Here is a 15,526-nt window from a genome sequence, read left to right as displayed (position 1 = left end):
ATATTAAAAATACAAAACTGAAAAATCATAATTGGATAAGTCTCCACCCCCCTGAGTTAATACTTGGTGGAAGCATCTTTGGCAGCAATTACAGCTGTGAGTCTGTTGGGATAGGTCTCTACCAACTTTGCACACCTAGATTTGGCAATATTTGGCAATACACCAGTGTAGCTTTGGCTGTGTGCTTTGGGTCGTTGTCATGCTGAAAGGTGAACTTCTGTCCCAGTTTCAGCTTTCTTGCAGCAGGATTTCCTCAAGGACTTCTCTGTACTTTGCTCCATTCATTTTCCCTTCTATACTGACAAGTGCCCCAGTCCCTGCCGATGAGAAACATCCCCATAACATGATGCTGCTACCACCATGCTTCTCAGTAGGGATGGTGTTCTTTGGGTGATGCGCTGTGATGGGTTTGCGCCAAACATAACGCTTTGCATTTAGGCCAAAAAGTTCAATTTTAGTTTCGTCAGACCACAAAACTGTTTGCCACATGGCTACAGAATCTCCTGAGTGTTTTTTGCATACTTCAAAAAAGGTGGGCTTTCTTGAGTAATGGCTTCCTTCTTGCCACCCTACCATACAGGCCAGATTTGTGGAGTGCTTGGGATATTGTTGTCACATGCACACTTTGACCAGTCTTGGCTATAAAAGCCTGTAGCTCTTGCAAAGTTGCCATTGGCCTCTTGGTAGCCTCTCTAGTCTCCTTCTTGCTCGGTCATAAGGCAACAAAAGGTGAACATTTTGAAAGGGGTGTAGACTTTCTATAGGCACTGTATACATTGTGTTGTGCCTTAGGATAACATTTTATGTATTGTGTAGCTATCCTTATAGCGGCTCTTTAAAGATGTTTGGTCTGTTATTTGGTACTTTTAAAAAGCTGCTCTAAGGATAGCAGTATGCTTGGGTTATATTGTTTTATATTGTATTCATATAGCAGTAATTGTACCAAATTTGCAGTATTGTTTACAAAAGTGTAAAGAATGTCTCTGGCAGAAAGCAGGTGGTCCTGTGGACAGTTTTCTGTATAACAGTTAAAAAAGATGTGTTAACTATGTGACCTTTCAACAAGAATAAAAAGACATGTACTTTTATTTGAAACATATTCCCAGTAGTTTAGTCTACATCTGCATGTCTTCTAAAGATGTCTGTGCTGGGGTGGCAGGAGGTCTACACAGTTTTTTTATTGCTTTTAAAAATGTCAGAAGGTCAGGGTATTGTTCTGGGAGTATGCTGAATCACACCAGAACAAATGTTCAATTTTAGTACATTCACATTAATTATCAAGTTTCCTTTAACACTCGATATACTGTGAAGATTAAAAATAAAGGTTTATATATTTTTTTATTTGGTATATACTTTTTTCAAATACAACAACTGCTGATTCTGTCATATCTGCATTTCCCAAAATTAAGTCTAAAAAATTACAAAATGTTTCCAGAACAAGAAAACGAGACAGTAACAATATGTGTAGTACTTATAAGTTTAAGTGTTAAGCCATTGATATTACCCCCACCCACTCTTAAAAAAAACTGATAGTTATACTTTAATTTCCCATAAATAAAATATCTTGGAATTTCATCCAATATGGATGGTAAAGTTATTCACTTGTTCTTTAACCACTGTCGTACTGGGGGTCTGTTGAATAAAGATTGTGTAATTGCAAGCTTGCTTACCCACATCAAAATGATTGGCATGTGATCTCTGCTTACAATTAGAAAGTGTTCAGTGGAGTGCATCTTCTTCTTCTACATAATCTGGTAACACCTACCTATACTAAAAGCAATTGATGAAATTATTTTGTTGGTGTAATTGCAGCATTGTCAGACTGAGGCAGTTTAATGCTTCTCCCGCGGATGAGCAATAATTGGTAGAACGTGCAGATCGGACCCAAGAATTTTACTCATTCAACAAGACTGCCTGTTGCTGACTGGCTTAAAAATTATTATTATTTTTTTTTTTTACATAACCTTCCACTGTGTATGTATTTTAAAGTGTTACACTTAAAATAAACCAAAGTACAGGTCCCCAGAACCTCACAATGGAATTGTTCATTACACACATTTATTTGTATGGTAGCTACACAAGTGGGTCCCGGAATGCCTAAATGCCCATTTACACATTAATGTCCAATGCAGCTGTCATTACCTGCTAGATCAGTGGTTTTCAACCTTATTTCAAAACGATACTCGTTTTGTCTGGAGGTTTCACCTCAAGTACTCTGTGGCGTAGTGGTGGGTGGTCAAGGCTGGTCAGCAGAGAAAATAGCAAACTCCAAACACAGAACTTCAGGTCAAAGTGTCTTGGCGCACTTTATTCACAAATAACAAATGAAAGGTTTAAACAAAAACTCTTACATTAAACAAACTCTATCACAAACAAACAAAATGGCACCCAGGCTACAGATATCCCGGTGCAGGGCACAACCTGTTGTTTTTAGGCCTTCTCCCTCAAATTCCCACCTGGCCACATTCCACACTTGCTTAATTAACTAATAAAGCAATTTATCAATTAAACAATTTAAACATTTAAACAACATGTGACTGTGCAAAGGCAGCCACAAAACACACATTTTGCTTGTGTAAGGCCTCTGTCCTGTCACATACCCCGTTACAATTTTCACTCTACTGAATGATACCACAGTTGCAATATAATCTGACAAATCTGACCATTTCCCCCCTGTTTATTTAATATATACTGCTGGTTTAGAACAGAACACCTAACAGTAATTCTTAAAACGTTTAATTATAAGTCTTTGGATGCACACAGTCAAAAGACAGTATTTGTGAATCACGTTGAAAACGCACGTATTCATTCACTTTCTATTTGGCTAGTATAAATAATTCAACATCGTCTGCACTGTAAATTTGTACGTTACCATTTACTTCCCATCTAAAATGTTTACAATATAAAACATAATAACCTCAAGATAAAACTATAATAAGTAACAAATATATAAATTTTATTTTAAAGCTAACATAAAAATTATCCAAAGGGACTCTGTATAACTTTCTGTCACTGCACACTCTGTAGACTCTTTCGTGTTTTTCATTTTTCTGTTGCAAGTAAGAAATGTATCCACTTGAGAAACGATACACAGGATAATCTGGATGTGCTCATCGAAAACCAATTCAACCAGGTGATATTGCTGTTACTAAAATGCAGCCGCACCTAATACATAAAGCAAAAACCATCAAAGTATGAGTATTGTGATTATTATTTATGTTTACCGGAAAATGTAAACTTCTAAAATATGCAGAAAGATTGTGCTTCGTTGATTAGTATTGAATTATACCACGAGTTCAAAACTGAAAATTTCATGACCAGTGCAGAACACTATGAGCAGAGCTCTCCAGACCAGATTCGCCAGACTTCTTATGCTCAGTGGTTCATCCTGCATACCCCCTATGACCCTTAGAAGTACCCCCAGGTGTATGAGTACCCCGGTTGAAAGCCCCTGTGCTAGACAATCGACCAGTGTCAGTTAGGTGAGTACGTCAAGAGCATTTAATGAAAGACATACAGTAGTCAATTATCTACAGGTAGTGGCTGCTGGAGAGGATATTATAGACCAAACGTTGTTTCCAGTGACATTTTTTAAATGTATGTTGCTGTTTAATGAGTTTTAAGAATCTAAAGTGATGTTAGCCCTTTGAAGGCATGTACCTGTGGGGTAATGACCAGAATCTGATTGGCTGAGATGATCTGTGAGGTTTATATCAAAATTACCTTCCTTTTTTAAAAAAAAAAAGCTTTGTAACATGCTGTGAATGGGAGCCATTATATTTTAGCTGGTAAAAAACATTTTTAGAAAATTCAGATAATAAATGTTACAAATGTAGAGCATTATATTTTGATTTGAATAACATATTCTTGAGAATGAATCAAAACTGGATTTAATTTGTATTCTCCTAAAATCAATTTGCCCAGCTAAGTTGTGCCCCTGATATACAAGGAGATAACTGTCTTCTGAGTGAATAAAATCTGAGACAAAGTCAAAATTTGTATACTAGTGGGGGCTTAACTGTACTTTATTTTAAAAATGGTTAGTGTGCTTAGCAATATTTTTTTTATTAAGAATCGGCTAGACTTAAAATAGTTACTTTTGGCTCTAAGTAAAGTACAATAACTAGAATAGTCCTTATTGTGTCAAGCTTTCATTTAAAGCAATTGTCTTGGAAAGTAATAGAGCTTCAACAAAAAAGTAATACAGACTCAAGCAAAATAGAGCTGAACTTGATTTTTGTCAGGAATTGTAGGTGTCAATGCAATTTCAACAGTGTTCCATATCTCCAAATAATCCCAATGTAACACATTTTTCTAGATTTAAGACTCCAATGTTGGAAACACACACCAGAAATCACTTTGAACAAAACTGTTTGCTTTTCAATTTCATTTAGAAAAAGCAAAGAATTGTTAGATATTAAAACTGCTTTTGTTTTTCATTGATAGTGTAGTTACACCAACAGCTCAATTATGAAGACATGTGTTAGTGGTTTTGATGGATCTCTTTTTTTGAATTTATTACAGCAAACTAAGCCACATGGCCATATTTCCACTGTGCTGTAATGATACAGCTTTAAGTGTTTTCATTTAGTAATAGCAAAATATGATGCTATAATCACACTTTTATTTTCAACACAACTTAATAAACTGAAAAAGAAAATCCAATTGTCACAGGGGAAGTAAGTTTAAAAAAAAAACATGAGCATATTTTAAATGTTAAACACTTTCCTTAACAAAGATAAACAGACTAGTTATATAATAATTTGTGAAATCTATGATGGTTTATGTATCATGTTAAATACCTGAAGCTTTGACAGGTTGTGGTAAAAAATATGTCCTTGTTTTTAGATGTTTATAGCTATAATGTGGTGAAACACATATCTTTTGACTCAACTAGTGCAGTGAAGTTATGGAAGCAGGTGTGCATACTAATAGGATTGAAAGATTAACAATGTGGACACCACTTAAAGAGAGGTGGATGTGAATGTTGATTGTAAATTAATCAAAGCACAACAAATCGATTGAGGAAATTGATAACTTTAAAGGGCAAAGCAAGAAGGATAATAAAGTCAGAGATAATTGATAAAGGGGCAAATCTGAAGCCAAAATGATATATTACTAGAAAAAAGTTGCACAATTAACATTTTCACTGTTGTCAGCTGCCTACTGTTACTGAGCTCTTGATTACCAGCCAGGTTAGTGACTTTGCAATTGTTTGCCAGCCATTTTTGCAGAGACCACCATTATTTCTTTGGCAACCAGTTGTGTAGCCCCAACTTTAAAAAGGTTATACAGTAGGTAATGGCATAATTTAATAAATCTTATTTTTATTCCTTTGCAGATGCTCTTATCCAGGGCAACTTACAATTGTTACAAGATATCACATTATTTTTACATACAGTTACCCATTTATACAGTTGGGTTTTTATTGGAGCAATCTAGATAAAGTACCTTGCTCAAGGGTACAGCAGCAAGAGTCCAGAGCCCTAACCACTACTCCACACTGCTGCCCTAACCTGTCAAACACTTCTAATTACTACAGGCCTCATTTACTAAGCGACGGTAATTTGGCCAGAATTGCGGGAGGAAAATTGAGATGGTATTTCCCAAAGTGTCACTCACGCCCTATGTACTAACTAATTAGAAGCAAAAATAGAGGTCGGAAAAATTATAATTAGCATACAAACTGTGGGTGGCAACAGGTCTGAAGTTGCACAAGGTATTTATTCTATTGACAACAGGTGAATGAGCTTACTTACTGGTGGTGGCAGGGATACAAATAGAGAGAGATAAAATAATAATTTAGAAATAATTTAGTTTCAATTTAAAATAATATTTTATTATCTATGCGTCCTACAACAAGGTGACGCCTACAATGCATCAGCATGGTTTGTTTTGTACTGTATAGACAAAAAAAAAAAAAAAAAAGCCTGCTCGGTATTCATTTGATTTTACCACTGTACTGTTTAAGCCTATTGTATATATCTATATTTTTACATAATGTAATGTGTACAAACACATTAATGTTATTTTACTATGCCATATTTATTAGGCTATTAATATATATATATATATATATATATATATATATATATATATATATATATTACTAAACAAACATAAATCGATTGAAAACATACAAATACTTATATGGGGCTGAGGGTGGTGACGTCAGGCCAGAAGCAGGAACTAAATTATTTCAGCATATTTTCTTTTTATCTCAGTCTACTTACAATTAGCCCAAAATAAATCATGGTGCTGCATTAGCATGTTATGGCTATACAGGACCTTAAATATCTGCCATTTCAAATCAGTATTTCTATGAAATAAGACAATGAACAGACATTTGTTGTATGTCTTATTTTTTGGCAGGGCCTTAATGATGTTCAATATTAACTCAATACATGTATTTTAGCTGGAACACCAAAAAAAGGCACCGATGAATCTTCCACCCCAAGTCGTACACAGCTCCCGCCGCCTATGCTCTCTGCTTTGCGGCAGCATTCAGTCAGCATCATTTTTGGGTCATTTTTGCCTGCGCAAAATCCTTGTCAGACTGTACGAATGTACGGCAGCTCATTATCTGTGTTTAACATGCTGCTTTGCGTACGTAAACACCATTAATTCAATGCAAATGAGACGGCGGTGCTTGTTTTCTGCATGGAAATGGGAATAGTAAATAGGACGGGGAAAGAACTGCGCATGGTAATCATGTTTTTCATATGGTAAACATTTAATGAAGCCCTTTGTGTAGTAGGTTTCACATGTGCAGTTTTGAAAGATGCACAGCATATCTGGTACCATACTAAGTTAAAGAAAGCACTCAATATGCTTCCTTAACTTCCAAATGGTCTTACACTTCCTGGGTCATTACATGAGTATGGTACCTTTGCTATAAGTCACATGGTCAGATTCCAGCTATACCAGCAGTAGTCACTAGACAGACTACAGTCTGAATCCACAACACCAGAACATTTTGCCAATCTATGTTTTGTTTGCATTATAACTTTTAAGACAGCCTAGTTCTTATCATTGTGTGGTACGAGAGGGTACTGTATCACTGCGATCGTAAGTATTAGATGCACAGCAAGCGCTTTGAATTAAACAAAATGTACAACAGTATTTGCAGCTTTGATAGTGACAATGTGTTGGCTGTAGCCTGTTTTGCAAGTGTAAACCTCTTTTATTATTTTATTATTATTTATTTCTTAGCAGACGCCCTTATCCAGGGCGACTTACAAGATATCACATTATTTTTTACATACAATTACCCATTTTTACAGTTGTTTTTTTTTTTACTGGAGCAATCTAGGTAAAGTACCTTGCTCAAGGGTACAGCAGCAGTGTCCCCCACTGGGGATTGAACCCACAACCCTCCGGTCAAGAGTCCAGAGCTCTAACCACTAGTCCACACTGCTGCCCTACTAATAAAACAATTTTCATTAGTAGGTTTTTTGCAAATACACAATTAAAATACAATTTGTGCACTCCGCCCCTGTGTGTATTTTGTTAATTTTGTATTATTTTGTATTATTATTATTATTTTAATGTACTGTTGTGTGTTCGAACGTTGTTTTATTGTTAATTGGGTTACAATTAACCCATCTGTACAAAATCTGTACAAAATGTGACCATCTCCAGATTAATTTATTACTAATCTGGAAACGGTCACATGTATAAAAACCTGCAGCTTTGGCTAAACAGGGTTGGTGTTGAGGGTGGAGTACCAGAGATGTGAGTCATGAGATAAAGAAAGTAAGAATAAAAACGATTGCTACTCTTAATGGCTATAAACCAGCAATTTACTTGTTTTTGTATCTGTTTGTTTGTTTTAGCCACCATGCTGTTTACTTTGTGAGAAGTGTTTTGTTGTGTTAAATTATTTTATTTAATAAAGAAACTAGTGTATTTGCGTCTCGCCCCGTAGTTCTTGCCTGTGTTGATCCATTCATTTCCTGGTCTGACATCACCCAAGCTATCCAGGTTACAGGGTGTTTTTATTTTTATTTTGAATTCCCTTGAAATAGAAAGCATAGTCGTTTTTCAGTTCAATGTTTTTTCTTCAGCTTGGTTTAGAACAATTTGCTTTGTTTTTGCAGTTATGAAACACAATGTTTGGATCTATTAAAATAGAAACACATAAGAATATTTCTACAGTTCTGTGAGGGAAGGAACTCATGCAGTAAAAAGACAGCAAGGAAAAAGAGATGGTAGTTATGCTCAAATTGATTCCTAAAAAACCCCACCTCCTTTTAAGCCTACTGAAGAACTCTGAAACCCACAGCACGTGAAATAACTATATTTGCGTAGCTGTATGTTTATGGATATAGGGATAGGAGTCAGTACAAAAATGTTGCTCTGGGCCTTGACATAAACCATCTGAGTTGGTTTAAACTACCAAACATTAAGTGATTACCAGGAAACAGCAGAAACTATATATAGCAAAATCTCTTAATAATAACAATGTAAGTATAAAATACAAGCAAAGAACAAAAACATATTTTACAGATGATAAGAAGTTACAAGTGGCAATATTAATATCACTAATAAGAAAATAGATTTGAATTCACTAACAATTAGGTTTAAAGCACGAGAGGTGGTATTCTATTTAGCATGGCAACAAAGGGTTTAATATTTATCACTTTTACCGTAACTGACAAAAAATAGCTTTTTTCGTTATGTCCATGTGTGATGGGGTACACCCCATCCCTGTGTTTATTTGTATTTTTGTATTATTATTATTATTATTATTATTATTATTATTATTATTATTATTATTATTATTTATATGTGCTGTTTTGTATTTGTTTAAAAAACATGTTTTGTTATTGTTGTTTTGCAGCATGGATGGGGTTAAAATTCCCCATCCAGCTAAACTATAAAAGCAGATCAGCCGCTCCGAGATACAGCAGAGAAGGAGAACGTTAAAGCAACAGCTACTCATGCTGGATTTGGACCAGCACAATATTTGTTGAGGTATTTGTGTTTGAGATTGTTTTGTTTGAATATTTGTTTTGCTTGGTGAGCTTTATTTTGTAGTTACCTTCAACCACCGGTGCCATCTTGCCATACTTGGTGTCAGAAGCGGGAAGCGAGCGTCAGAGTGGTACTGTGTGTACACTTTTTTTTGGAGAATGGAAGTGGACATGCTAACCCTCATGGAGTGGTTCCTGGATAACAAAGGGGAACCCGAGCAAATGGTCACCATGACCATTAATATAACATTGGACAGCCTGGGAGAAGCGGCATAACCCGGCAACGCTGCAGGATGTGTTCGAGATGATCCTCTGGTATCTATATACCAACCTGGATGATCCACTGTCCCCGATGCCAGAGTAAAATCTGAGGACGTCCAAAGCCAACACAAGGGGCCAGAGGGGAAAAAGGAAGGAGCCTGAGCGTCCAGCACCCAAGAGGGTGAAGCCCGAGCATCCAGCGCCAAGATAGGGGAGCCCGAGCTTCTGGCGCCATTGAGGGGCCCTGCTGTCGCCTCCCGAGGGTCTGCTCCGGCCGTCGCCTCCCAAGGGTCAGCCCCTGCCGTCACCTCCTGAGGGTCTGCCCCTGCCGTCACCTCCCGAGGGTCAGCTGCTGTCGTCATCTCCAGAGGGTCTGCCCCTGCCGTCGCCTCCCGAGGGTCAGCTCCGGCCGTCGCCTCCCAAGGGTCAGCCCCTGCCGTCACCTCCTGAGGGTCTGCCCCTGCCGTCACCTCCCGAGGGTCAGCTGCTGTCATCATCTCCAGAGGGTCTGCCCCTGCTGTCGCCTCCCGAGGGTCAGCTCCGGCCGTCGCCTCCCAAGGGTCAGCCCCTGCCATCACCTCCTGAGGGTCTGCCCCTGCCGTCACCTCCCGAGGGTCAGCTGCTGTCGTCATCTCCCAAGGGTCTGCCCATGCCATCACCTCCCGAGGGCCAGCTCCTGCCTTATTCTGCACAACCTGGGAATGACATAGGTTTGCCTGTCCCGCACCGCCCGGGGATGACTGTTCATCACCGCCCAAGAGGTGGGAGCCTGAGCCTCTGGCACCACAGGGATTTTCAGGACCGCCATCAATTTATATATGATATTCTTAATTCAATTTGCACATTTCCACAATTTTGGCTTCCTAAATGCATAGACTTATAGTTAAACGCATTATTACTTTTAAAGCTTTAAAATGTCCTTGAAACTGTCCCTTCGAGCACTACTTTGGTTCTTGATCAAAGAACCCAGGGGACACTAACAGGGAGATATGTAGACGGTTCGGACCCTAAAGTGCATAGTTTGTGTACTGGCTTACAGTGTGATGCCTTTAGACAACTTTAATCAAGAATAATCACACAGACTAATTCAATTTGAAGTTTCAGTGATTCAGAGCATTATCAGTACTCCTTTGGGTTATTAAATGCTTAAAAATGGATCAAGTGGTTACAGACCACGTCGGATCCCAGCTAATAGGCAATCTGGGAGGTCCAGTACCTTGTACAAACTTAACAGCATTAATACTTCAAACAATTATGGTTATAACACATTTTCCCCTCGGGCTAAACACACAAAACGCTAATAAATGGCCACTGCTAAAAATCCTAAACCATCTAATATGTTACTCTCTAAAGCTAAAATATGATTCCTATCCATAAAGCCGTGCTTCAATATAAGTGAGTGTGGCAAAGCGCCCCGCCCCTGTGTGCATTTGTGTTATGTGTTGTATGTTGCGTGTGTAAATGTTGGTGTATAGATTGGTACACGGGATATAAACGGGTCTGTGTTTCACGTGTATTTAAATTGTATATTTGTATTTAGGCACGGGATTGCACATCACGCACGTGCATTTAAAATATAATATGCGAGCACGGGGTTGCACAGAATTAATTCACGTGCTGGGATTCAAGTGAATAATTAATTAGTAATTGAATCCCAGCACAACAGTATATATAGATGCACATTTTCATGCAGTCGTGGTTTAGGTGTTCGGAAGAGGAGAACGGGTGAGAGAGAGAGGAGAGTTAAAATAAGTAAAATCGTAAAGAGAAGTGTTTGTACTCACCGTGTTTGTTTGTCTCCGTGCACCGTTTGTTAAGTGTTTAGTCCGTTTTGTATGTCTATTTATTTTGGCGTGTAGTGCCGTGTCCAGTGTTTTGTACTGTTTAAAACCTTTTATTTGTTATTAAACGCTGAGTGCAGCCATTGCACTCAGCTCATCACAACCACCGTCTCTCTGTCTGTTTACTCCCTGCTTCTGGTCTGACACCACCCACTCCGGCCGTCTTTGTGACAGTGAGATATAAATTCAAGAGTATGCTTACCTCCCAATATACAGAAGTATTGTGAGAATATAAGTAAAGACAAGAGCTGTCTTCGAAGACAGAGGCTTCTGAATATGACCAAACAGCAACCAGTTTTACAGAGATCGTCAAAGAATAGACCAAACAGCTTGTGTTACCAAGCTGAATAATGATTTACTGCCTCAACTTTTATAGAACGTTTTCTCCGCTTCATGCGTCAGAAGACTTCATTAAATCTAAACATTTGGTCTGCTTTGGGCAGCTCTTATCTTTAAGCGAATAATATATTTAAAAAGTCCTGGCAACTCCTTTAAAATTAATTGGATATAACCTCATGTTTTCTACCATTCTAATCTCTAAAATATATGAGGTAATCCTCAGGTTGATAACATATTTTCCGGTACCATAAAGTTCTTATTACTGAGAGAGAGAGAGAGAGAGAGAGAGAGAGAGAGAGAGAGAGAGAGAGAGAGAGAGAGAGAGAGAGAGAGAGAGAGAGAGAGAGAGAGAGAGAGAGAGAGAGAGAGAGAGAGAGAGAGAGAGAGAGAGAGAGAGAGAGAGAGAAATGTTTTAAATATATAACACCAGCTCTGTTGAATTATTCCAGCCTTGGTCTAAAACCCACTTCTCAGTATGTTGTTCAACAAAAGTGTGTGTTCAACAAACTTGACTCCTCTCTACCTAAAAATCCTCTGCTTCAACAGACCTTGACAACCAAGAGATAATAATTCGAAGAGGCTCACTTTTTAATTAATAGGAAACTTTGACTGTGAGCACTTTCCCAAATCCATTGCATGAAGTCATACCTTGGCCAGATTTAAGAAACTGCTCGGACTGCTCTCTACAGATAAGAAGAGGTCCACATCTTAATTTCAAGCAACTACCAAGCTCTCATAATTGTTTTACTCAGGCAAGTAGAGCTGAGAGGTACCCTGCAGTAAATCTACTGATAAGGGCTCGTAGCCTCATGCATGTGCCTAAGTTATTAAATCTGGTCACAGCTTTGCATTAAATTGTCTCACTTTTAAACTTAACAGTTTTCCTGTAATAAATACTTCTGTTTTCTATTACAGTAAAACTTAAATACTTCAAATGTAATTCTGTCAAAAGGTTGCTTTTTTGTTGCAATATGTAAGAGGCTCTGTGTTTTTGGCTTGCAAACTTCTTTCTAATTAACGTTACTGCTTTTTCTGATAATAACTTTCACTATGAGCATTTTCAACTTAATTAAATGAGGTTCTGATTTCTGCCTTTCCTCCAAAGGTTAGACAGGCTTCTGTGCCACCAGCTCTCAGATAAGGAAAGCTAGTTTCTTTTCACAGGTGTTCTTTTAATAAGCTTGTTTCTGAGTTCAAATCCTGTTATCCTGCTCATAATTTGTTGCAATAGTATTTCTGCTGACTTTATATTTTTTAAAACACAGTACAGTTATTAGAATATTATAACATTGTTGCAGTTTCACAAATGTTCAATTTGAATCCCCAAGATCAACCTGCTTCCAGCAGGAGTGACAGTCTTGTAGGGCTGTGTGACAGGGTGAGGAGCCCTGCACATGAAAAAGGGGCAGGGCAAAGCCTTGCTTTAAAATGTATTTGTTTTGTATTATGATTTAAAAATGTATTGTTTACTTATTTTAGAACGGGGTACTCCTCCACCCCTGTGTTTAGTGTGTGTTAATTTGTATCTGTTTTGTTTTATTATAATTTATGTATTTTTAAATATGATGGCGTAGACGTGTGTTTTTGTTTTCTTATTGTCAAATGTGTTCTGGCAGAGGCGAGGTCGGCAGTTCGTAATTGGGAAAAACCATGCAGAATGTGGCCGAGGGATTATCAGATAATTGATAGCTAATTAATCCCTCGGTCACTAATATGAAATCCTGCAGTTCTCCCTGCTCTGTGTGGGTTGTTCGGAGGAGAGAACAGAGTGAGAGCGAGACAAGAACGAGAGCAAGAGCGAGAGGAGTTTAAGAATCAAACTAAATATAGGAACAATGAAGGCGATTGCCCAGCCTAACCTATTTGTTTTGTGTTCGTGTCTTTTATTTAAAACTTGTATTTTGCTCTGTGAGCAGTGTGTTTTTGTTAAACCTTTTATTTTTGTTATTTTTTAAAATAAACTGCGCCGCAGCGTCTTTTGCCCTGCAGTTTGTTTTCCTTCCTGCTTCTGGCCTGACATCACCACTACAGCCATCACTGTCACAGGCTGTATTAGAAGGTTCGAAGATTTGAAGGTTCGTTCGCTAGCAAGGAATTCAAAGATTGTTTTAAACCTTTGAAGGTTCATCAGACCCCATTCACGCTCTGTGTTTTTTTTTCAGTTAACAGAAATTGTTTGACAATGTTTGAATACTATAAATCACACATTAAATGTCACTTACATGCAAAATGTTATCTTTTTATTTGTATAATGCATATTACTTAAACAAAAGTTGTTGTATAAAAATCCAACCAAATCTTTATATGTAGCAACTCTATATGTATCGCTGCCGTGTATGGAGCAGGGTATATGTACTGAATACCTAGTGTACAAGACAGTGTAATAGAAGTGATATGGTAGAATATGTTTGAAACATGATATACGCTAATAATTTTAGTTTCGAAAAAACTGAGCACCGTCCGTCCATCCCCCCTCCAGCCCGTGTTAACCAGAGGCAAATTTCTTCATTCACCATCTCGTCAGCAAAGCGATAGTGTAAGCTGTATTGAAAAAAATGTCTCGAAACCCCTCTGCTGTTTGGGGTTTTTTTTTGTTAAATGCCCAGACAACCAAAAAAAAAAAAAGTTGAATGCAAACTGTGCAAGTGACTGCTGATGTATCATGGAGGCACATCCAATCTCTTGGTCACTTTACAATCATAAGTTCAGATTATTATTATTATTATTATTATTATTATTATTATTATTATTATTAATAATAATAATAATAATAATAATAATAATAATAATAATAATAACAATAATAATAATAATATTTTTAGTAGTAGTAAAATGTGACTGTGACCGATAACCTGCTTGGAACAGTGACTGTTAAATTAAGTTTGTTTTGCCTCAGTCCGCTGCAGTCAGTGCAATGCAAGCAGCATCAATTACGTGTAAATAAACAACGTGTAACTGCAGTCCCAGGGTAGAAAGTTTGATTCCATTCTCTGCTAAGAAATGTTCCCTCTAGCATTTTAAGAATGTACTTGACTTATTAACATATTACTTTGAAAATTTTCCATGTACTTTTTATGTGTACATTCTCAACTTATGTGTGTTAACCACAATGGTTACTAAAGCACCAACACATTTGGAAATAAGGCTAAACACAATATATGATGGTGTATTACCAAAAATGCCCTCACAGATCAGGTTTGAAAGCTTTGTTCAAAACAACAATGGTTTGAGCAAGAATTCATTTTGGCATCCACAATTCCTGTGGAGCTCCTGAGTGGCGCAACCGGTAAAGGTGCTCCGCGTGGAGTGCAGGATGCGCCCTATAGCCTGGACAACGCCGGTTCAAGTCCAGGCTATTCCACTGCTGACCGTGGATGGGAGCTCCCAGGGGGCGGCACACAACTGGCCGAGAGGGGGTGGAGGGCTTAGGTTGGCCAGGGTGTCTTCAGCTTACCACGCACCAGCGACCCCTGTATTCTGGCCGGGCGCCTGCGTGCTTCCCTGTAAGCTGCACAAAGCTGCGTTGTCGTCCGACGCTGTAGCTCTGAGGTGGCTGCATGGTGGGTCTGCAGTGTGAAAAGAAGCAGTTGGCTGACGGCACACGCTTTGGAGGACAGCGTGTGTTCGTTTTCGATGCTCCTGAGCCAGCGAGTGGGTGGTAGCAATGAGCCGAGCCTAAAAATAATTGGCTATTCTAAATTGGGAGACAAATTAATAAAAGCAATTGGCGACTACTAAATTTATAAAAAGAAAAAAAAATGTATTTCCTGAATGGATTAAAGTGGGTTTATAAGGGATATACATAGGCAGGTTTGTCAACGTGATGTCTGCCTTTTGTTTTGTAACTACAAAGTAAGCCATAGAGCCTTATTTTACAATCTGAAAAATTGCACTGCATTTAGAAGATTAAGGGCTGCACCATCTGTTCCATTTACAAGACTATTTTCTATTGAAGAGATATTAATAATTAAAAATCTGTGTGCCATTTTATGAAATCTATTGAGGGGCCTCTTTTAACATGGAAGTGAGCAGTATTTAATGCCAATTCCTTTTCAGGTCTGGATTAATTTGCTTTGTTGCAATAGATTATTATTTATTTTGCATAATCAC

This window comes from Acipenser ruthenus, chromosome 2 (genome assembly GCF_902713425.1).
Source record: "Acipenser ruthenus chromosome 2, fAciRut3.2 maternal haplotype, whole genome shotgun sequence".
Lineage (NCBI taxonomy): Eukaryota > Metazoa > Chordata > Actinopteri > Acipenseriformes > Acipenseridae > Acipenser > Acipenser ruthenus.
The sequence above is the reverse complement of the archived record's forward strand: the minus strand, read 5'-3'. Positions refer to the sequence as shown.